Source organism: Sus scrofa, chromosome 4 (assembly GCF_054392235.1).
Source record: "Sus scrofa isolate SSC_HxYL_T2T_F1_AM1 chromosome 4, Sscrofa_HxYL_maternal_Yorkshire_Landrace_v2.0, whole genome shotgun sequence".
In the NCBI taxonomy this organism is placed as follows: Eukaryota; Metazoa; Chordata; class Mammalia; order Artiodactyla; family Suidae; genus Sus; species Sus scrofa.
This window is the reverse complement of record NC_139386.1, coordinates 74,847,968-74,873,519: the sequence shown is the minus strand read 5'-3', so window position 1 is coordinate 74,873,519 and position 25,552 is coordinate 74,847,968. Positions and strand designations below refer to the sequence as shown.

Sequence of the window (25,552 nt, the reverse complement as noted above, 5' to 3'; positions counted from 1 at the left end):
CACTTGAGCATTTTCGACATTTTGGATGTGTTTTATTATCTCATATTAGGTCACTTGGGTCTCCCTGCCCTATCCTGAGGTGATAGGGTACGTGATAACATCACTTTGAGAAACTCGGGAGCTGGACTTTGGAAGGGGCTCGGATTAGGAATCAGATTTGCTGGATTTTTGCTCTTCTCCCTAATAACACGGTTATATATTCAATCCTAGAATTAAGCATTATCTAATTTAAGAGAAATAGAAGCATTTGGTATAACTTTTCCCATTAAAACATGGGTTAAAAGTCAAAGATAGGCCACTAGAAGGGGATTCTGACTTTTAAAAGTTGTTTCTACCAGCTTTAAGCCAATGTTTGTACTTTCTCTAAAAAATTTAAAACATTCAGAAGCATTCTTTCCTCTTGTTTTTTTGTTTGTTTTTTTTTTTTTTTTGGACTGCCTTGAAGATAAATTACTTTAATCTGCAGGCTGAGTTGCATTGATGTATTTATCTTCCTCAACATGCTTTGTCCTAAGGTCAGTCCTTCTTTGGAAGATTTGATCTAAATAAATTATAAATGTGTATCAAAATCTATTTGCTATTAGTGTAAACCCATCCAAAATAGATCCCACTATTACTTTGAAAGAAACAAAGATGAATTCTGTAGTTCAAATTTCAAATGTATGTGTACTTTTATATATGTCTGTGTCTAAATGTCAAGGTCAATATTTCCATAAATTCCTAAGGTTGGTTCATTTTGCAGTGCTGATAAATGTTTCTTGGAATTAGGATGTACAGAAGATCAAAGATTAAATTGCAATTTTTTTTCCAAAGTGACAATGAGCCTAATTCACTGTCAGTTAATGCCAGGTGTTTCTCCTCCTAGTATTAAGTTCTTCAAAACAGTGGCTGCATAGGACACCATTCACAGAGGCTTAGCGCTGGGGAGAAAATGATTACATTAAATCGAATGATATGAATAATTCATGACATCACATTTTGTAATCCTGGTGTTAAGCATAAAACCAGTGGTTTATTTTTCAGCAAAATGTTTTTGTATCATTTTAGATAGTGCATAATGCAAAACAATAACTGCATACATAATGCAAGAAGGATGGTGGTGAATAGGGTCCTTAATAGTGCTTGCAGCATCATCTGGGGTGTGATCACAATAAACACATTCTGAGCCAATGCCCATGGGTGCCCAACGCTTGCTGGAATCTTCTGAGTCCAATAGAATGGCTGCCTTTTAATTTGTTTTTGAATATTACACCTGACCTTTACCACGGATCTGAAAGTCAGTCCTTGTACATTGCTAAAACTACAAATCCTTTTGTCCTCTTTCTTTTCAGTGTACTAGGAGGGCAATTCTTTTGGGGGCAAATAGCTGATTTTTTAAATGACGTTTTGATTTTCCAATATGGAGTTGGAAATACTAGGAAAATCCACAGAGTCTGAACTTACATTCTTCAATAATGAACCGAAATATTCTGGAATAAAATGTCAGTTATTTAGCAATTCATCAGGTACCTATTAGGAATGTCATTTAAATCTCTAAGATTCAATAAATGATTCCTTGTCTTGACTCTTCTCCCTATTTCTTAGAAAAAGCGTCTTCTCTTTATAATTATCAAAGGAAATTGAAGGTGGCCCTGAAAACCTTCATGAAGCAGTTTCCAGGTCATGTACACTGTAGCAAGCCTCTCACACGAGTCTGATTATTCTGCTGCATTCCAGGCTGAAATAATTGTGTACCTGGACCATCTGCGGCTGCCTTTTCCAGCACCTTCCTGTGGACAGCTCCAGGGCACTCTCTGGAAGCCAGAATGGACTCCTGCTGATTCGCCCACATATTTGTCTTGAATGAAAGAATGGCGTGTGCCAGTGGATTTCAAAGCTTTTCACAAACCATCTCCACATCTGAAGTCTCAAGAGTTTATGTCAAGCATTTGTATTACTTACAAGTAATTAAATATACCGTCTGTGTTTTACAACATGAACACATCTGCTGATGATGTTGTAAAGAACCTATATTATTATTTATTTGAAGCAATACATTAGTAATTAATGGTTGGTCACTAACCTTGAAATCCTTACCTATTTATAATAGATATTAATTATCACATAAATAGAAAATAATTTGTTTTTAACTATTTCTTACAAAAGGATAGTCTGGAAATGTGTTCAGATGTTTTGTTTCGATATATTTATTTACTGTGATCCCAAGAATATTTTTAAAATTCCTATTTTTACTATTTTAAGCATACATCAAAATGGGTAATTATGATAATGTTGTTAGGGAAAAATTAAGAGATGTTGCTTTAGAAATACACTATAATATTTTGTTAAGAAAGTTTAGTGGGGGGGGAACAAAACCCTTGGCGACCCAACTAAAGGGAAATGCACTGGATTTGAATATAGATATGCTGAGATGCATGATGACATGGTAGTTTGAGATCCTTCTTCTACAAAGGAGATAAAAATTACCTAGATCTAAGTGAAAGTAAAATTCAAACTCTGTAAAGGAATTGATATTCTTGTGAGGATTGCAAATTCCAGGTTAGAGATCCTAAAGAGAATCCTATTATTTAAGACTATGCCACAGTTGAATATTGACAGAAAGTGGTTTCCTCCCACCACCACCCCCTTAACCTTTCTCATTTCTATAATCCTCTCTAAAGTTACCAAGTTGTTGAGGACTGATTGGTAGTGATGAGGTGATCATTTTATCACTGAAGATCTGCTCATCCTGCTTCTGATTGTCCCAGTGCTTCTCTAGGCAAAGACAAAGATTTCAGAGCTTCCCCCGCCCCTTGCTTCTTCTCTGGTTTATAGAAACAGTAACTTTGTTGATAGAGTCTATCAAAAACAAGAGAAGAATTATGCATAGTATTATCTCAATTCTGATTACAGAAAATGCTGAAAACATTGCTAAAATAAGAAACTATTTATCCAAATAGCAAATGTTTCCATTTTTTTCCCCTTAATATATGTAGCTATTCTATACCACCTAAAACAGAACACATGTTCCAGTGTCAATGTGCCGCTTATCTGCTGTGTGAATTTGGGAAAGTCCACTGGTAGGTCAGAGCCTCATCTGCCTCCTCTGTAAAATGGGAATAAAGCCATCCTGGGTTTCCTATGGAAAACATAAGTGAAACAACACACAGGAGAATATTCTGTAAGAAGTCTCTATGGAAAGAAATTCCTTTTAGCTGTGTAAAGAATTTCTTTTTTTTGTCAGTTGATAGGTTATTAAATATTTGCTTAAAAATATGAATTTGTTCAAAAAGCAAAAAACACAAACCCATTAGGAGGTTCATCTGTAAACTTTTAAGCCAGCCAAATCCAGGGTGTGGGTTTTCCATATGTTCTGACTTTCTCACACTTTAATGCATAACCTTGAAAGGAATAAAATTTGCTGAGTTGGCTATTTCTGTCCTTCCCCAGAACATATGTCAATGGAGCAATGGAGAATTAGCTATAGCGAAAAGAAAGATGGTTGAGTGGAAGCTTGTTCAATAATTAATCCGCTGAGTAACTGTATGAATATTTGATAAATATTTAGTCAACTCTGTGTATCAGGCAGCACTGGTTGCATACCAAAGAATTTGCAAAGGTAAAAACTACCAGTCACAGGCATCAAAGATTCGAAGATTTCAAGCTCGCAAGCCAGAAATGTGCAAATTATTCCACATAATATAAACCCCCAACTATAAATCCCTGACTAGCCACACAATATTTGGGGAAGGTGATAGGAGGTCATTACCTTGTTCTCCACAGTTCTTTTCAAGTGAATTTGGCATCACATTTTAATTTAATAGCTGCTTGCCTGCTTACGTGTGTGAGGCAGAATATTCTGATGCATACATGAAATGGAATTGTAAAATAATGACCTGGTGTCCTTTTGAATTCATTCTATGGTGCTAAGAAAGCATTAGGGGGAACCACTGCTATATACTGAATGGAAACAGCATCTAGAGAACAGTCATTTGAATTCAACTTAATAAACGCTAACGCACTCTGCACAAAGAGAAGAGAAACTAATCCATGTGAATCTTTTGAGTGCAGGATATATAAAAATTAAATCTGTATAGCAGATTTAGGAAAGGTTATGTTTTGAACTTAAATTTTTAAAACATCAATTTTCCTATCTAATCATTCACACAGTGCATTCTGATAGGAATTCCTACTGATCCTCGCAAATCTTTAAAGACCTCTCCAGAGAGTTCAAGATCTCCTTTTCTAGTAGTCCGCACACCACCCCTCAGTTCCAGGTCCTCTGCTTTCCTGGGGCTGGGTGTAAATCCTTACAAACACAAGGTGCAAGTCGGTCCTCTTCTTGGCACCCCCTGCTGGCCAGAGGCACACTAACGATGGCTCCACAGAGGTCTCATCTCTCTTCAAGCCCATGTGAACTGTTGCCATGGCAGCCACAGCAAAAAAAAAAAAAAAAAAAAAAAAAAAATAAGCCCATGGCTACAGCATATGAAGGAGAGAGACGACCCCAAATGAGGCGCTGGAATGGAATGCCTCTAGGATTGTCCCTCAAACACATAAGATTGGTTATGTAGGAAACTGTTCTACCTGGATTTATTCACAGGAACCATGTTCTACTCCTTAATTGTGGTTCCTTGTCCATATCACTATATTTGAATTCTCTGTTTCCCTGTTATATTACTCTTTCACACATGACCAATAAAGTGAAAATGGTCCAAACAAAAGCAAACAGACAGTAAGCAATGTCTTTGACAATGCAAGAACCAGTTTATGGATCAGGAGACTGACTATTGTTAGAAGGCTGTGCTCCCCAAATTGATCCACAGATACAACACAATCCCTGTCAAAATCCCAGCTAGATTCAAAATAGCCAAAGCAATCCTGAAAAAGAGCAAAATCAGAGGACTCACACTTCCTAAGTTCAAAACTTAACTACAAAGCAATAGTCGTCAAAGCAGTGTGGAAGTGGCATTAAGGACACACATTTAGATCAAGAGGATGGAACCGAGAGTCTAGAAACAAACCTATGTGTCCACAGTCAACAGACTTTCAACAAGGATGCCAAAACCATGGAATGGGAATAAAAAGTCTTTTGAATAAATGGATAGCCAAATTAAAAAAGAATGAAGTTGGACCATTACCTCATACCATACACAAAAATCAATTCATAACAAATCAAAAATTCAAATGTAAGGAGTTCCCATTACAGAGGAAACGAATCCGACTAGTAACCATGAGGTTGCAGGTTTGATCCCTGGCCTTGCTCAGTGGGTTAAGGATCTGGCATTGCTGTGAGCTGTGGTGTAGCTTGAAGATGTGGCTTAGGCTGGCAGCTGTAGGTCCTATTGGACCCCTAGCCTGAGAACCTCCATGTGCCATGGGTGTGGCCCTAAAAAGCAAAAAAAAAAAAAAAAAATCAAATGTTTGTTTCTTTTAACAGAACATAGGATTGAACATTCAGGACCTTGAGTTAGGCAGCAAATTCTGATATATAACAGCAAAAGCATGAGTAACAACAAGGTAAATTGGACACAACATCTAAATTAAAAATATTCATGCTTCAGTAAATGCTATCGACAAAATGAACAAAACGAAAAAGGTCAGATCCTTTAATCCACTACACCAGGCTGGGGATAGAATCTGCACCTCTGCAGTGACCTGAGCCACAGTGGGAACTCCAGGCCATTTCTTAAATGGTTAATATAGACTCAGAAATTTTGATCCCAGGTATATTCCCAAGAGAAATGAAAACACATGTCCACATAAAAACTTGTACAGGAATGTTTATGGCAACATTATTCAGAGTAGCCTCAAGGCGGAAACAACCTAAACATCTAATAAATAGATAAACAAAATCAATAGGAGGGAATATTATTCAGCTATAAAAAGGAATGGGGGTACTGATACATTTATAGCATAAATGACCCTTGAAAACCTAGTGCTAAGTGAAAGAAGCTAGTCACAAAAGGCTACATATTATAGGCTTTTGTTTAAATGAAATATCCAGAAGAAGCAACTCAATAGTGATACAAAGTAGTGACTGCTTAGGACTGGAGGGGATGGAAGACAAGACAATTGATATTGCAGACTTTCTTCTGAGATGATAAAAATGATGTAAAATTGGCTGTGGTGATGTTTGCACATATCTATAACTGCATTAAAAACTTTGAAAAGTACATTTTCTTTTTTTAATTAAAAATGTTTAACTATAGTTGATTTACAATGTTCTGTCAATTTCTGCTATACGGCAAAGTGAAATGTACATTTTATTTATTTATTTAGGGCCGCACCAATGGCAATAGCAGTTCTGAGGCTAGGGGTTGAACCGGAGCTATAGCTGCTGACTACAAGATTACTCAGCTAGTCAATAGCAGAGTTGCTTGTCTGATTCTAGATCCCAAGTTCTTTTTTTGTTTTTTTGCTTTTTAGCGCCACATGTGTGGCACATGAAAGTTCCGTAGGAGTTGAATCAGAGCTATGGCTGCCAGCCTACACCACAGCCACAGCAACATGGGATCCAAGCTGTGTCTGTGACCTACACCATAGCTTATGACAACGCTGGATCCTTAACCCACTGATTGAGGCCAGAGATTGAACTCGCATCCTCATGGATACTGGTTGGGTTTGTTACCGCAGAGCCATGATGGGAACTCTGAAATGTACATTTAAAATGTGAGAATTATATGGTGTTAAGTTATATCTCAATAAAGCTATTAAAAATGTAATGGCTTTTACCATATTAGAATCAACTTACACAGAGAGAGGGCCAACACACATCCAGACTGTGTCCACATTTCTATGGCCTTTCTGCAGATCCCTTCTTTGGAGCTCCCTTGCTTATGAGCAGCCTGCTACCCATCACAGGTGAAGTCCTTGGTCCCTTTTGATGTTTGCAGATACATAGAGCTATCACTGGCATCAAATCTCTTATCTAAAACCTCTTGGTTTCATTGGTTTGAAGCTCTATGTTTTCCAAGAAAACATTCAGCTTATTTGATAAACTAATCTGAATGAACAAGAGAAAAGGCTAAAGCTTCTTAGGGTTCACATCCTCTCCCAAATGCAGTCCCTTTTAAATATGGCTTCTAAATACTGTGTGACCAGAGCCTAGAAGTTGTCTCTCATACCATCTCTAGAGAAACAAGAAAAGACACACTTTCTAAGTCTCCCTGGCAGCTAGGGAGGTCATGTAACAGTTTATAGAGGTATATGTTGCAGTGAGCTGGGGATTCAGGGTATGTTTTGCTTTCTTGGTCAAAGAGACAGACACAGCTGATACAGAAAGCCCCTTGTTCCTTTATCCTGCCTTGAATGTAGATGTGAGTGATGGCACGGTGGCATCCATTTTGTCACCATCTTGTCACTCTGCTCATGAGAATTACAGAGGCACTGGCTTTGACTTCTGTAAGCCACTGAACCAATGTTAATAGCCACTGTCTTCAGATTTCCTGGTACAAAAGAACTGATTTGTTTAAGCTCCCCTTAATCAGGAGTTCTGTAACTGGCAGGTGATAATAACATTTACTGAAGTATCTTTTTTTTTTTTTTTTTCTTTTTAGGACCACACCCATGGCATATGGAAGTCCCAAGCTAGGGGTCAAATCAGAGCTACAGCTACTGGCCAATGACACAGACACAGCAATGCCATATCTCAGCTGCGTCTGTGACCTACACCTCAGCTCACAACAATGCTGGTTTCTTAACTCACTGAATGAGGCCAGGGATCAAACCTGCATCCTCATGGATACTAGTTGGTTTGTGGTGAGCCACATCAGGAACTACTGAAATATCACCATTTTTTATTTGAGGTTTATTTCCAGAGAGTGATGGGAATTTCAGACCTTATAGTGAAAGAATTAGAATGGGGATAGTGGGAAACTTTTTGGAGCAGATGGACTCATATACAGATTATACTGTAATATACTTAATGTTTGTATAATATTTATGGCTAATATATACATATATATGGCTAATGTATACATACTATAAATAGTATATTTTATATATACACACATATATATGAGTATAAGGGAGTAGAGAGAGGACTAAATCTAGAATTAAAAGGAAAGGATGTTTGATAAATAGTTTTCTAAGCATAATGCATATTATGTGTATAACATTTATAAATGGAACTCATTTTAGATTAAAAACCATGTTATACATATCAATTCCAGAACTATAAACTCTTCAGCTAAAAGGGACGATTGCAGATGAGAAAACCAGGAGTTTGAAAATATGTAAGATCACTAAGACATAGCTTTTGCGCTTGTTGTCCAGTATAAACACGAATTAAAAAAAGTAGGTTGACTTTGAGGAAGTCAGAAAAAAAAAAACAAAAACAGAGGGACGAACGATGACTGAATGATGGCAGACTGATGTAGGAGCGTGGTTCCCAGTGATGACTGCCCCTTAGGGTCACCCAGGAAGACTATTCGGCACCCAGGTGCTGGATCCACACCCACAGACATTCTGACTTAATTGGTCTGTGATAAGGCCTAGGCATTGATAGGCTTTAAAACTTCTCCACCTTATTTTGATATATGACCAAGATTAAATGTCACTAGGATGGGGGAAAATTGCAGACTCTGGAAAAAAGATGCAGCTATGTTTGAATTGCTGGTTTTCACTGATTTCACCCCCTATGGAGTTACTTACTGTCTCTTAGCTTTAATTTCATTGCCTATAAAATGGGGACGATGATACCTGCTTCCTAAACATATAAACATTCAAGGAAATGGCATGTTCCTAAAACAGTGGTCATATAATACTTAATGTGTGTTAGCTATTGTAGGACATCCTTTCAGTGAGTTCCTTTTCATGCTGTGTTGCAGGTCAACACACTGCAAAACCTACAGCCACTGGGATTAATGAGAGGGATATCAGTGAATAGTGGGCTGATACTATTTCTTGCTGACTTTGGTGGCACAGTAGCATTATTATTGGTAGCATCTTCGTTTATCTAATCCTTGATTAATTTTTCTTTTCCTTTCTTTTTATTATGCTAGAGATGCAGAGTTCTTCTGCTGAACTGATATGGAAAATAATGGAGAGGTCATCTGAGGCCACTTCATGTCATCTTGAGTCATGCTGGATGTTTTTAGAGTTTTAAGAAACTAGCACCAATCTTATTTTCACTTTTTGCAAGTTTCCAAGTCCTAGAATTCCATTAAAATTTTCCTGCTAATAGCTAATATAGTACCTGGCATGTAATCAATGCTCAAGATATATTTTTAATTAAATTGAGCTTTAAGACAGTTCTTTATTCTTTTTTTTTTTTTTTTTCCTGACAGTTTTGCTTGCCTCACTCTTCCCACCTGGTAGTCTTCCAAGCTTTGCAGATGGAAGCTTCACTTAGCAGTAAAAATCAGGTGACTGTTGCTCACATTAGCAGTACTAGGTCCCTGCCCTTCCCTCTTCAATATGAATTCTACCTTTTGGCTTCATTTGGTTGGCTCTCAAAAGTCCGATTTACCCAGACATTTTGTTCTTACTTTGAGACCACCTGGCAAGTATTCCTTCTTCTCTCCTACTTATATATTTTGTGTATATAATGCTTCAAACCTCGAAATATCTCTGCATCATCACCTATTTTCTCTTCTTTCCTTTTCAGAAGAGGAGTGCCTCCCTCCTCACCCATTTCCAGGTCTAATGTCTTCTTTGAACTCTCCCAACTCTCTACCCTATGCCTTCACCTCTGGGAGCATCAGCGAGTGCTTCCAACAGTGGAATATTTAACCCTTTCTTTTGTATTGGTGTCTCCTCTGGTGCTTTCATGTGTGTCTAGTTTTTTTTTACACACACACACACACACACACACACACACACAAATTCAACATCACTAAAACTTCCTTAGCCTTGATACCCACCTTAGGCTATTCTATTTTTGTTTCTTCTTGACATCTTCTTGTCTTGTCCTCCCTTCACTTTTTTTAAAAAAATCAAAGTATAGATCCTGTACAGTATATTACAGGTGTACAATACAGTGATTCGTAATTTTTTAATTTTTAAATTTGTTTATACTTCATTTATAGTTATTGTAAAATATTGGCTGTGTCCCTCATATCATACAATGTATTCATACAAGCTTATTTTATACATAATATTTTGTATCTCTAGATTCCCTCTTCCTATCTTGCCCCTCCCCACTTCCCTTTCCCCACTGATAACCACAAATTTGTTCTCTGTATCAGTGAGTCTGCTTCTTTTTTGTTATATTCACTAGTTTGTTGTATATTTTAGATGCCACATATAAGTCATATCATACAGTATTTGTCTTTCTCCATCAAACTTAATTCACTTAGCATAATGCCCTCCAAGTCCATCCATGTTGCTGCAAATTCTTCCTTCACCCTTGTGACTCCTGTCTCCTTCTTTTATTTCCTCCTTTGTCCACCATTGGTTGAAAGTGAAAAGATTCAATTCTTATTTATTTAATTTTCTCCCTCCACTTCTTCCTGCAGATTTCATCCTTTCCAACAATGTCAAATGTCAGATTGTGTGTATCGTTCATTTTTAAAAATTCATTTATATTCACTCGCTCAATTGAAACACAAACCGAAACATGTGCATGACAATGAGAATGAAAATTATTGACCTCTCCATAAAGATTGTTTCCTGACATTGAGTCCTACTGCCTGCTGGACTTTATGTTTCCAGCACCTGTCACCAGTCAAGCTATTTCTCTTGTTTCTCACAGCTTGTTTCTGCTACAGCATCATCATGCATTTTGGACTTACTCTGGGGTTGCCTTGACTCACCCTCTACCTCTCTGTCTCCTGACATAATGTGTTCACTTTGCCTTTCTTTCCTCCATCACGCTCATTTCTTTTTCCTCTCCCCAAGGACACTCTAGTATAAAACTTGTCTGTAGAAGTATAAGAGTCTGTAACTGGCTTTTTAGACAAAGTCTTCCCTCATTTTAGTCTTTTGGCACATCATTTCCAACTTTTCTTCCTCACATTCAAAACTATTGTTAATGACTTTTTTTTTGTCCTTTTTTTTAGGGCCGTACCCTCAGCATATGGAGATTCCCAGGCTAGAGGCTGAATTGGAGCTGTAGCTGCCAGCCACAGCCACAGCCACAGCCATTCCAGATCTGAGCCAGGTCTGCAAGCTACACCACAGCTCACAGCAACTCCAGATCCTTAACCCACTGAGCAAGGCCAGGGATTGAACCTGCCACCTCATGGATACCAGTCAGATTTGTTTCTGCAGCACTATGACAGGAACTCCATGTTAATGACTTTCTGTTTCAATACAGTGATCCTCAAACTCCTGAATTAATCAGTCAGCACCCTCCAGTCTTCTTGCTTTTTCTTCATTTAAACAAACCATCTGGGAGTTCCCCTTGTGACTCGGTGGTAACAAACCCAACTAGTATCTATGAAGACACAGGTTCCATCCCTGGCCTCTCTCAGTGGGTTAAGGAACCAGCATTGCTGGAAGCTGTGGTGTAGGTTGCGGACACAGCTCAGATCCCAAGTTGCTGTGGCTGTGGCTGTGGCGTAGGCCAGCAGCTGTAGCTCTGATTTGACCCCTAGCCTGAGAACCTCTATCTGCCACAAGTACAGCCCTAAAAAGCCAAACAAACAAACAAACAAGCAAACCATCCACTTGAGGTGATCAGATTTGTCATGTACATCTCTGCATCTCCCTTCCATGTGTTAAACCCACCCTTCCTTGTAGCTGAAGTCCCTAGTACTCTCAGCCTTACTAGCCATACCACCCTTACCTGTGTCACAGAGCTGGCCGACACACTGGTTTGCAGTAAGCCCCTTGTGTATGTAATTGTTTAGTATTTATGTAAGAAATGTAAGCCACTTGCTGGTAAGGGACACTCGTAGGCCATTTACGCTATGGGTGGAATGTTCAAGGAATGCTTTCTATCAGCCAGACAGTGAGACTCAAACAAACATGTGTTGATCCTGGTGATTTTTCATTTTTAAACTTCAAGTAGCATAAAAACGAAACATAAATTGCGAGCATTGCTGATTAGCCTCTTGAAATGACTGTTTTCCAGAGTGAATAATAATGAGTGCTTGGCTGATGCACTGATAAAGTAAAAGAGTGAAAGAGAGAGAGGGAGAAAGAGAGAGAGAGACGGGGGACCTGAGAGATACAGAGAAAGAGACAAAGTGAGAAACATATTCTTCTTTTCTTTGCCCAAATAGGAGGAACTGAAATATGTGATTTTTTTGTGTGTGTGCCTTCCTTAAGCATAGGCATGTAATATTGCCTGAAATAACATATAGGGTCTGGGAGAAATGAACACATTAAAATACTTTGGTAGTATTTTAGTACTCTGGTGTAGTGATTACACTGTACTTACTGAGGAAGTGGCTCCTTGATTGCTTTATTTTTGTAGCCCCGCCTTGCCCAGGACCCTAGTGGCAGTTGATAGGTAAAAGGCCCACGTGTCTATGTTAAATGGACCTGGAAAAAAATCAGCAAAGAGTATTAGAAAGAACAGACCGGGTGGGCATTGTTTTGCTTGTGATGGTTGCTTAAGTGAGTTTCTCCTTGTTTTCTTTCTCTTTCTACATTTTCTCCCCAGGATGGCTTCCTTCAGTGAGATCGGAATCCGTTTTCTGTTTTCTTTTATCTGGTCCTGCTCCGTTACACTTAACTGGCTAGTTCTTAATCCGAAAGCAAGCCATCTCTTTTCCTTCTCTGACTTCTCCTAATTAAACTGGGAAAATATCCACCGTCCAAGGGGGCCTGATTAAAACACCACCGAAATCATCTTCTCTTCCGGCCCCACTCTTGACCCTCCCAGGCCGGTGCTGGCCTGGAGACTGACACTGGGAGCTGGGAACCGTGCCCACCCACCTCACCATGCCTGGTCTTCTCCAAAAAACCCCACTTACCACTAAAGGAAATCATAATTCGCTAATCTTTTCACCTTTTTTTTTAAAGCATCAAAAAACAAGAATTTATACATTCTGTAGTTGACTAGACATTTTCCTCAGTAACAAAGTGGTGCAAATAAATAGGAATCCTAAAACACTTCAGTTTGATGGATAGTGATGGTACAGCTCCTGGATTTTTGTCACTAGGAGCTGTTTTTATTGGCTCTTTCCTCTGGGATTTTTAACATCCAACCGTGAATGATAAGCCATCTTTCCCCCCATCACCCAAAAAGAAAATTTGAGCACTTTACGCTCACTGGGAGGGGCAGACTATAATTAATTCATGGTTTTACTGTGCAGGGACCTTACCCGACTCTATCTCTAGGAAATAAATGACATCCCAGGTGGTAATATGGTTGCTGCTTGAATGAGTTACTGTCTCTGCTTTTTTTGCCTAATCACCCTCCTGACCTCAGTATCTGACCCCCATCTCACCCCCCACCCCCCACCGCCCAGGATTCACTAACTTAACAGTGATCTTAAGGTATTCTCAAAAAGTACACACCAGGTTGTGTGCTTGCTTTCAGAAGCTTTTATTGTCACTTTTAAGGCTCATTAATCAAGTGTATGATATCTTGGCCCTGCTATCATTGTTCTTCTCATAGATCTAGAAATACTAATGTATTTTCTGCACACTTAAATATTTCATACATTTAAAGCACTAGAGTTTTGAAAGGGGGTATTGAATTAGCTGGAGTAACTAATAATCATGGGAATAAAAATATAAACAAGATGAAAAATAAGATGTGTATTACTGAAGGTTAGTTTAATTTCTATGGGTAAGTTAAAAAATATGCAGACATACTTTAATTATTCTGGATAACCAATAATTGGCTATGGGGAAGAGACTAATTTTAATGTAAATTAAATACAATCAGTTTCAGGCTATATACACATAGGTAGTAATATATGCATATCCTGATGAATGGAGTTTTTAAACTATCTGATTTAATTTACTCTTAATCTACTTTAAATTTCCTATTTAGCGGTAAATCTACTTTTCTCAGATGCTAATGGCGATATAAGAGTTGGGAACAAAAGCCTTTGATCGCTTCTCTCTTTTTTAAGAGTTTGAACTTCAACACGCAAATGTCCATACCTTTTGTTCCTGATCGAGTCTGATTTCTTCCTAATTGGCCGGGAGCTGCTGTGGACATTGCTGGTTTGGGCTTGGAAGATGAAGAAAATGGTTCCCTAACATGTGCTGTTGTTTTTCATGTGGGCATCCGTTTAAAATTCGTATGGCTCCCCTCTCCTCCCCCCACCTCGAAAAGCAAAACGCATTTAGCTTTGAGCTGAAGAGAGCTCTGGCTGAAGCAAGCATCTTCTAGATCACACCAGCATTAACATACCCGGTCATTGTCTCTGCTGCTTTCCACTGCAGCTTTATATAATAAAACAAGCCGCGTCAAAGAGGCAAGGCTGTAATATTAAGTAAAATCTAATTTCAGTTTGGTTATCATATAGTGTTCATTTCCCTACGGGAGGGAAAAAATTAAATTTGTAAGCTTAAGATTCCAGCTGAAGTAGTAGAGGATATGAAAGGCTTTCCTTTGCCTTTTATTATTCACTTTATGAATTAGCCTTAGTTTACTTGTTTCGATCGGTGTCGACATATTTCTGAATACTATTAGCATAGCAATCAGGGCTGTTCTCAGGTTATTGAATGGTGTGTTGACTTCCGAAATAAATAGATATGCAGTGTGAAGAGCGAGCTGTCACTTTAGGAGAGCTTTCCTGATCTAAATTAAAAGGCACTTCTAATTGAAAACTATAATAGCAGGAGGGTTAGAGAGACAATGAAACGGCTCAGTCCCTTTCAATTTCCACAGGATTCTGCTAGTGAATCTAGGAGAAAAAGGAAAAGGAAAATATTAAATTACAAATTGCAATTTAAGGAGCAATATTAAATTATACATAAAGAGCCATATTGCTCTGAAGCCATTGCAGATGCTTGATTTAAAGGCGCTCAGTGCATCTGAGTTTTTGCTGCGAGGTCCTAGGTTATCTGTTTTTGCGCTTAGCATAGAATTCTATGTTTACACCAACCAGCACATGCATCTTTATCCAGGAAATAAGAAATCAGTCCTGGAAGACTTCTGATTTTGAGCTGCAGGCTCACTAGCGCTGAGTGGTACCGTTCAGTGTGGCTTGTGTGGCTCTTCTCATACCTGCAGGGCTTCGTCCAGGATGGGGAACCTCAGAGTCAGGACAGTTTTACAAAATCGGAGGCAATTGTTCATGAATTACCCACATGAAATATTTTCAGAAATTTCCATAAAATCAACCATGAATTTAAGGACTAGACGAAATTATTAGCTATTTCAGTTACTCAAAAAGCTACCAGCTGTCTGAGGCTATATATATTTTGGTCCTTAAAGGGTTAACGATTGAGGCCTGTCTATAGCTCATTTCTATAGTAACAGCAAGACGGAGACTTTTTATGGGCACCTAATAATTAGAAAGTGCTAGAAGGTATAACAATATAATGAATCAAAACTGATAGGCTTGTGGGTTTCCATAGAAACATGTATAATTATGATAATCGGTCCCTGGCGTACCCTCAGAATTGTATACATTCAGTTAAATGCAATAAACATTAGGCACTATTTAGTGAGCTGTGATGTAGATTAACAGTGTGAGATACGGGGAAGTTATGAATAAAATTGCTGTACAGTTTATCTCAAACTAATTTCCCAGATTGCTTTAATAGATGTAGTGTATGGATGTGAAAAATTGGAAGTGTATTTTTGTTAGTGGTAAAGCTAACAAAGATAATATTTCATAAAGTGGCTGACTGATGGTTAATTTCGGTGCAGATCAAAATGGGCCGCCGCACATTAGTCAGTGTGGGGTCCCCGGGCCCTCAGAGCCCATGGCAGGTCGCGCCTCCCTCTGCTGATTTATTTCAAAAGTGAATTATAAATCTTTTTATGGCTGTCCATTTTCCTTTAACCTTTTCTTTCCCCTCCTCTACCTCCTCATCTTAGGGAGACTTTTCATGGGCTGGGTATGAGGAGAGAAAATCACCAGAGTGACTCTTCTCCAGCTCGGACCCAGGAAAAGGCAACACTTCCTTCTGGCTCTTTCGTAGACTTACCTTTTCTTTTTCTTTCAGCTTCTACATTTCAAGAGCAGTGGGGCTTAGCACCAGCAGAGGCCCATGAGACGGCCAGAGTCCCATTGTAAAGCGGAGCAAATAATTGTGTGTGCAATTGTGTGTGTGTGTGTGTTGTGTGTGGGGGGGGGGGGCCTGTGGGGGAGGCGGTTCTACCAGATGTTACATATTATTTTATAGAATTTTGTTGTTTCCTTCGTGAGAAAGTAACACACCCGCATGGAAGATCCCAGCCTGTTCTTGGGGGGAATTAAAGGGGCCTGAATAAGGTGATGTGGGATGGGAGTTAGATTCTTATGGACGGAATAAATGGAGGAGGAGGAAGATGCTTCCAAGCGTGTGTGTGTGTGTGTGTGTGTGTGTGTGTGTGTGTGTGTGTGTGTGTGTGTGTGTGTGTGTGGATTCTCTATCAATATTGCCATCCTCCGCCAACGTTCAATAACCGGGTCAGGCACAGTTCACAAGAGGTACCTGCATTTCCGTTTCCCAGCGTCGGGGGCGGGGGGAGGGCACGGGCACGGAGATCGCCCACACCAGAGATGCCAGCACCTTTGGTCCAGAGCCCAGTAAACTGGATGGAGTTACACAAATGTGCTGCATTCTCTCTTGTACTAACTTAAAACCATAAAATAAAATAAATGAGAGCCTTTGGGGAGAAATGTTTTTCCTAGCCAGCTTCAGAGCATCTCTCAGACATGATGGTTTAGCTGGGTAGGTCTTTTCTTCTGACTCAGTGCTTCCACGGGCGCTTCTCACAGGGGAGCCTTTTAGAGTCCTGGCTGCGTGGATCAAGCCTTTCTTCTCTCCTTTGTGACTGTATTACTTTCTAATACTATAATGGTGCTCTACAAAAGAGTCTAGTTCCCGCCTGGCAGGAGCTGGAGTGTTGAGGGGGTGGGGGATGGGGGTGGGCCACAGTCTCTTGACAAGCGGAACTTTCCACCCACTGTTTCAAGTCCTCCGAAGACCCATGGAGGGCTTTTCGGGTTCTCTCTCTCATCGATGGCAAATATAGAGGATGGGTAAATAAAAACATGGTATACAACCTTTCTTCTTTTAAGTTTGTCTCACATGGTCTATCTTTTCCTGTAATCCAACTTCAGCATTCTCCTGCCTTCGCAACTCATTTCAGTGACATTTGGCATATACCATTTATCCCTACATTGATGGTATCACGTGACAATGTCTACACATTTTTATAGCTTATGTTTTATATACACATATGTGAATGTATTAATGAATTATTCAACAAATAGACAGCCAGGATCTACTTAACAAGCACATGCACATATGCACACATAACACACCTAACATTTATGACATCATATTTGTTTGTATGTGTATGGATGACAACTCAATCCCCGATTATTGTTTTTTACAAGACTCTTCCAGTACTTGTTATGGTAAATTATGAATATATGTTACTAGGCAATATATGACTATGGCATTTTTATCTCCACACTAAGCACTAATTTCTCTGTACAAAATAAGAAACACTACCTTTCTGCCAGCTGAAGATATACTCATGCATATATATTGGTTGAATAAGAAGCTACTATTAACACATTGAAAAATATTGATTAAATGTTGATTATTTGGGGGCACTGTTTACCTTCTGTGGAGCTCTAAGTATATATTATGATACTATATACTCATGTACATATTTATTTGCAAATAGTTAGTGTGTTGTTGCCAAAGATTTCAGCAAGAAACACTGGAAACAACTTTAAATAAAACAGATTTCTAAGGCATTCTTATTCTTTAATTCAACAAATATTGATTGAGGGCTGACTATGATTGGAATATTTTTCACTGGTGGAGATTAAGCCTTGACCCAAGTTCTTGCCCTCTGATACCAGGTATTCTGTGGTTTTGTTTTTGTTTTTGTTTTTGTTTTTATTTTTTCCTGGCTGTGCTGAAGGCATGCAGGAATTCCCAGACCAGGGATTGAACTAGCTCAGCAGCAACTACCTGAGCCACAGCAGTGGCAACACCAGATCCTTAACCTGCTGCACTACTAGGGAATTCCTGTAGCAGATATTCTAATGGCAAAAAGCACTAAAGAGACAAGTACAAAATAGGTATCGAGTGAAAATAAACACTATGAGGTAAAATGAAACAGGGAGAACGATGAGGAAAACCCAGATAAACTAAGGGGACGCTTTGAGCTTGCCTGATAATTAAAACTGAAGATTAAGAAATGCCAAAATCCTAAAGTATCTTTCGTACAGACACCCAAGTGTTAGTATTTAGAGCCGAGTTTTTTGAAAAGGAAGAAACAAAATGATTATTTATTGGGTATCTAGCAGATGCTGGGTACTATGCGAAGCTGTTTTTTGACCCCCTCAGTGGGTCGTTTACTGCTTATATTCTGCCCAGAGAGGTAGCAGGTATTATTATCTCTATTTTACAAGAAAGGAAGGTAAAATTCAGGTGCTAGCCCAAGGTCACACACGGATAGGCTGGGATTTAAAGTCAGCTCGTCTCATTCCAAAGCCCACATTCTGTTAGCAGCATCCTGCCTCTATACATTAAGAACAAAGAATAATTCACATTTTCAGCACGATGCAGAAATTTATCTAGCTTTCTTTAGTCTTTTTATAGCTTGAGAAATCTGTTTCTCTGAGAGAGGAAGAGCATAATAACTTGACTGGACACATCCTAACCCAACTACGCACTGTTTTCCTAAAGGGCTGTTTTCTGCTACTGTACCGCACACAGCTATTAGTCTAAGCTTTCTTATTCAAATCCTTAGGGATTTGTAAGGTAGAAACTCTCCACATGGCTGCATCTCCGCTGCTTATTTTTAGTTGAGCACTGTTTTGGGGAGGATATTTTTACATTTTCTCTTAGCCTGCATTGTATGCCTGAAAACGAAATTGTGTCTGTCCTATAAAACCTTTGAAAACTCTTAGAGCTGCCTATTTGAGGAGCCTAGTTCAATTATTCTGATTGCCTTTTACTGAAGACTGATCAAAGAAAAGGGTTTTTTTTTTTTTTTCCTAAACTTATTTACTAGTTGTTTGGTTTAGCTGAAAGGTCAGGATTAGCAATATTGTTCAGCAGGATTTCTATGGAGAAGAGCCCAGGGTTTGTTCGTTCATCAGGTTTCTGGAAAGAAGAGGTGATAGTCTGAAGCAACATGAGGTAGATCAACATTTTTTCTTTCAAACATGAAGATATATGTGCATATAAAATGGAAAAAACCATTTTACTCTATAGGCTATATCTATATTTGCACTGAGTCATCTTCGTCATTGGAACTTTTTCTAATCCACACCTATGACCATTTGATAATACTGTTAGATTTAACTAATGCCTGATTCAAAAACATCAAAGGGCTTAATCAAAAAATGCAATAAAATATAAAAATTGTATACTATACACTTACATAAACATGCACACATCCTCTTTCTTTGGGATTTTGTCCAGTCATCACTGATGACCAGTTTGATGATATCGTTCAAATTAACTAATGTTTGGATAGACTTAATTAAGGAAATTGTTCAGTTTGAAATCCTGACCATCTAGATGCTTCTGAAAAGTATAAGCGTCTCTCTGAGGGTAGGTAGCTTCAGCTCTATCTGAGGAATGAATAGGTCTTATTCCAGAAAACATTCTTAACATGGGTCTCCTGCTTTTCGCTTTCACTCTTTTCTGAATGGGGAAGCAAAGAACAAAGTAAGGATTTCTGCTTTGTTTGGCTTGTGATTGCCTGTGTTGTTTTATGCATGTCGTATTGTCTTATATCTCTTTACTTTTGCCATTTATAGAACTTGGAAACAGAAAGCTATTTTGTACAGTGGCTGTAAATAGGAATTAATTACAACAATTAGTATGAGTTTGCATATGGACATTGTGAAATGACGCTTGGTTATAAAATGCCAAGTGTTCCTCGTATTCTCTTTGGTAATTTGGTGAATAGAACTGCTGGGGTTGACCTAGACCTTTCAGTTTGGTCCAAGGTTGGCTGCTCAGGATCCAAACTCTGCCGTCTTGTCAGGCTCGTTTTGGTAAATTCTTCCGTTAACAATGCAGTCAGTGGCAGCTCCACAGCTTTAGTAATGTTGCTGCTAAGATGTAGGCACCATGGTGGATCTCCTGGTTCTCCAGTTGCAAATTGGTTAGGTATTCCAGTCACACATGGCTCCCAAGCAAACACACAGCCTTCAAATGACAAAAAAAAAAAAAAAAAGACAAAAACCTACCATTGGAAAAAAAAAGTTAGAAAAGGGCCATTATATAACTCAAATACCCCACGATATGTTGGCTAAACATGGTATAGCCTTTCAGTGGAATGTTATTCAGACATTAAAAAACATGTTATAGAGACCTGATAAGATATATTGTTGTATGAAAATAGTAGGTTAAGCTATTAACAGATATATGTGTAAAGAAAAAAAGCAATCTGGACCTACATACCCAAGTGTATGGATTATAGAATTGTGAGCGGTTTTTCTTTTTATGAAATTTCCCCTACGTTTTCTGACTTTCCTACGATAAATGTCTATTACTTCTATATTAAAATATAGTTTTACTACTATATATAAAATAGATAAGCAACAAGGTCCTACTGTACAGCACAGGGAACAATATTCACTATCCTACAATAAACCATAATGGAAAAGAACATAAAAAAATATATGTGTGTATATATTCACTCTTCCATATACCAGAAACCAACACAACATTGTAAATCAACTAAACTTCAATAAAAAAATTAAAAATATACATAGTTTTAAAAGCAATCAAAATGTTTTTCTCTATTATAGTGTTAATCACATATGTACATACACACAGGTGCAAGATAAAAAAGGTGAAATATTAACAAAGATTATTTCTGGATTGTGAGATTATGTTTGGTTTCTTTATCCTTCCTTCCTTTTTCTTTCTTTTTTTCTCTCCTCTCTCTTTCTTTTCCTTCCTTCCTTCCTTCCTTCCTTTCTTCCTTTCTCTCTCTCTCTCTCTCCTTCTTTCACTGTGCCCATAGCATGTGGAAGTTCCCATGCCACAGCAATAACCAGAGCCACAGCTGTGACAACACAGGATCCTTAACCTACTGAGCCACCAAGGAACTCCTGGTCTCTTTTCCGTAAGTTGGAGATTTTCTCCAAATGCCTGACTTTTATAATCTGAATTTTAAAATTGTTCAAAAAGCAAAAAGGCGTAGATTTCCTCAGAGTGCAAATGATTAACCCCAATGTATGTCTTAGAAGATGATGACCTGCCTAATGAACTCCCAGTAGAAGACCCTGTGCTATTCGCATATTAAATCATGTGTTACCATTAGGTCATAAAGAAATTTTGTACAGTCCCCTAATCCTGTTGACAGTTGCATTTGTACTGTATAAATATCATAAATTGGAGTTCCAGTTGTGGCTTAGCAATAAAGAACCTGATTAGTACCCTGGAGGACGTGGGTTCGATCCCTGGCCTCACTCAGTGGGTTAAGGATCCAGCATTGCCATGAGCTATGGTGTAGGTTGCAGACAGAGTTGGGATCCTGTGTTGGTGTGGCTGTGGCACAGGCCGGCAGCCATAGGTAGCTCCTATTCGACCTCTGGCCTGGGAACTTTTAGGGTGTGGCCCTAAAAAAAACAATCAGGAGATCCCATCATGGCTCAGTGATTAACCCTACTAGTATACATTAGGACGCAGGTTCCATCCCTGGCCTTGCTCAGTTGGTTAAGGATCAGGCGTTGCTGTGAGCTGTGGTGTGGGTTGCAGATGCAGCTGGGAATCCCACATTGCTGTGGCTGTTTTTGCTGTGGCTGTGGATGGCAGCTACAGCTCTGATTTGACCCCTGGCCTGGGAACTTCTATAGGCCTTGGGTGCTGCCCTTAAAAAAAAAAAAAAAAAAAAAAGACTGGAGTTCCCATCGTGGTGCAGTGGAAACGAATCCAATTAGAAGCCTTGAGGTCTCGGGTTCGATCCCTGGCCTTGCTCAGTGGGTTAAGGATCTGGCGTTGCCGTGAGCTGTGGTGTAGGTCACAGACGCGGCTCGGATCTGGCGTTGCTATGGCTCTGGTTTAGGCCGGTGGCTACAGCTCTAATTAGACCCCCAGCCTGGGAACCTCTGCATGCCAAGGGTGTGGCCCTAAAAAAGGACAAAAGATAAAAAAAAAAAAAAAAAAACCCAAAAAACGAAAAAAATATAACTATTAGTCACCATTTTTAAAGTCCTGGTATTAGGAGTTCATTTTCTCCAGGACCACCAGGACCCTCTTTTCCCTGCAGCAGTAGGCTCTGGCTTTTTTTGCCTGTGCCTCTGCTTCTCTCTCTGGTTGGCGCCATTGGTCATCCCAGGAGGAGTTTGTTTCTAATCATAGCTGCTGATGTTAGAAGCAGTTACTAATTTGAAGCTCTAGCTTTTCTAAACTGTAAACTCCAGTTTCTCCTTTGTGTCACTGAAAGGTTATTTGAAAACCACTCCCCACCCCACCCCCAAAGACAGTAAACACTTAAAATTAGCAGACAGAGCCAACTGAAAATAAAGAAAGATGGGTCCCATTTTAGGGAGTCTGAGCCAGCCAGAAAACAATGATTCATTAACGACTCCCTGCATTTTGAATGTGGGAAGATCATTCGTCACCTTTTTGTTTCTCTTGAATTCAGATATACTAATTCTTTGTATGAGTTTTTGAGATGTTATCAAAAAATAAAAATCAAAATTAGGCAATGAATCAGGTTTTTGAACCAGGAATTGTTTTGACACTTAGACCCCTTTTCTCACACACACACACACACACACACAGGAATAAATAGAGGAAACCCTGCCAAATTTGTTGTTTGATAATAGTTACCAAAAAGAACAGTTCCCTGATGGCCTAGCCCTTAAGGATCCAGTGTTGTCACTGCCTTGGCTCAGGTCACTGCTGTGGCAAGGATTTGATCTGTCCTCAGAACTTCTGCATGCCATGGTCACAGCCAAAAAAAAAAAAGAAGTGTTAAACTACATTAGTGCCTTTATAGACAGTCAGTGTAGACACGACTTAAAAATATTCTTCTTCCTTAAAAACATGTGCTTCTCTATCATCTAAAAGAAGTAATTTTTCTCTTTGTTTTCCCTTTACATGATATGACCAAAATAGTATTTTTGGTGAGGCCAATGTGATAATCACTATACTACAGAAACACCTCAAAATAGTTTTTGCATTCCCCCCTTTTTTCACTGTACCTTTTGGTTGAAGTCATCGTGTAGAGGAGAATAAGTCCAAAGGGAAATTTAATACCAAAAGCCGTAGAAAAATCACTCCTTTTAGCTTTTCAACTTATTTCTGTGACTGTGCTTCCTGCTTGAGCTCAGACCAGAGGCCATGCCTTTTTCATACAATCCAGAGAGCACACTGTACTATTTTTAATTTCTTTGAAGTGTGGTAATTATTACTAATTATCATCGTGCTCAGTCATTAACAACTGGTGGCAGTAAGCTGACTTCCTGCCTCTCCCGCGCCCGTGGCTGCAGAGGAGTGGGGAGCGTGTTAGCTGGTGGGTATTTAAACACCAAGAGAGGTATTATTTCCTTGGGAGGCAAGTCAGTAGAAACATGATGGATCCTCGACTTCTGCTTTACAAGGTTATTTCTTGACAGAATGATCCGTGGATTTATTTTGTATAAATGACCAAACATGTACAACTGCTTGAAAAAGCTTCTCCTCCCAGTTCTCCTCCCAGTCGTCCTGTGCTTTCATTTCCCCCTCTTTCCTTTCTTCATATTTCTCCCAGTCTCTACACAATTTCTTTTCTTTTTTTTTTTTTTTCTATGAAGGGAGGGTTTAGTGTTAGCTCCTTCTTCAAGGCAAGTAACATAATACTGTTGTCATTACCACAAGTAATGATAATGATAACAATACTTAATTATGGTGATGTGTCAGGCACCGTTTTAAGACATTTAAATCGTCCTTCAATGCTCACATCAAACCTCTGAGATGGGGCCTGTTAGAACCCCTCGCTTCCTACTTAGGACACTGAGGGCCGGAGCAGCGAAGGCGCAAAGCCAGCAAGATGTAGAGCTGTAAGAGGAACCAGGCAGTTGGACTCTCAAGACCACACTTTTCCTTTCTATGCTGCGTCTCAAGGTTGACGTCTCCAATGCAGTGCCTTGTGCAGAATTAGTGCTGAACGACTGTGGGTTGGATCTAATTATCCACTTTATGGTATAGAGTCCTTACTGCCTGCAGTGATGCGTTTTATAGGTCCCTCTATGCATAGCTCTGGATTCTCATTTACACATTTGAGTCTGGAGTGGTTTCTTCAGCTTCTTTTTTACTGACTATGGTAAATAAGACTTTTGCTATTTATGGAAGCATAAATTAGCTTCTTCTGTTTTCTCTGTTTATAGAGCAAGAAGAAGGGCAGGAAGTCGATGACACTGCATAGGCAACTTCTCCAGCTCTTGCTCCACCAGTTCAGTTTATAAATACCCACATTCACTTTTGTCAATTACTCACTTGAGCAAAGAAATCATCACCTAAGCAATGACATCCTAGGTGCTCCTCTTCAAGTCCCCAAAGGCTCAAGAATGCCTGTGGGCTCACTCCTGAAGCAGAACTGGTCCTCCCTCAAACACCCAGTTCTGTGGGCATCTGGAATCGCAGCCCTGCGGTTGCCTGTTGCTGCCACACGGGGTCCCTTTTGGAGGCCACAGGGTTTGAGAGACACGGGTCCGCTCTGCCAGATTGTCTGCGATGCTCACATCTCTGCCAGCTGCATGCGAGCCCACATTCCAGCTCTCTCCACTTCATGCTCACAGGCTTGGCCATGGTTCCCCAAGTGCCAGCCACAGTGCCAGCCTGGCTGGGTCAGTAGAAGCTTCCAGAATCTGGCATGCACAGTGGAAAACCAACAAACATATACACTCTAAGGAATCTGTAATCCCTTGTAGAGTGAATGAACGCTGCCCCATAGTCTTCCTTCCCGCCACACAATTTAACTGTAGGAGTATTACTGTCCTTCCTGCCTTTGGACCCAACCCCACATTTACTCCATTTACTTAGATCTGAATACTCCTGAGTATCTTTTGTAAATTGGTCACAGACCCTGCCTCTCTGGGGGAGAGATTTTTGGTCTGGAACTCTTAAAACAAACAAAAGAATTCCTGAACATTCTTATTCCACTGTCCTTTCAATACCAAGGGTATTATTTACTGGTTACATTTACATAATTAAGAAAAAACTATTGAAAGAAATTCCCTATTAGGTTTGTTCCTAGCAATCAGAGAACTCCCCTCCTAAACCTAAGACTGCCTAGCATTTCAACTATCCACCTTGAGTGAAGCCTATCTGAATTCTGTTTGGATGAGCTACCCACCACTTTGATAAAGTATGAAATAGCTGAAAGAGCCATAAACAATTGATACATGTGGAGTTCCTGTCGTGGCTCAGCTGAAATGAATCTGAGTAGTATCCATGAGGATGCAAGTTCCATCTCTGGCCTTTCTCAGTGGGTTAAGGATCCGGCATTGCCTTGAGCTGTGGTGTAGATTGCAGACGCGGCTTAGATCCTGCGTTGCTAGGTGATTGACATATATAGCAGGATGCCCAGAGC

The 25,552-nt window shown here is 39.4% G+C and overlaps 2 long non-coding RNA genes across 6 annotated transcripts in view; one reads left to right on the top strand and one right to left on the bottom strand.

Moving 5' to 3' along the window:
- LOC146403865 (uncharacterized) overlaps positions 1-25,552 on the top strand; it is a 391,328-nt gene that overhangs the window by 139,708 nt on the left and 226,068 nt on the right. The window lies entirely within an intron of this gene.
- LOC106510067 (uncharacterized) lies at positions 977-14,080 on the bottom strand. The gene is made up of 3 exons (XR_001308199.3): positions 13,987-14,080; positions 12,308-12,411; positions 977-4,397 (listed from the first exon to the last, which is right to left on the bottom strand). It is a non-coding gene; the product is annotated as an uncharacterized LOC106510067 (long non-coding RNA).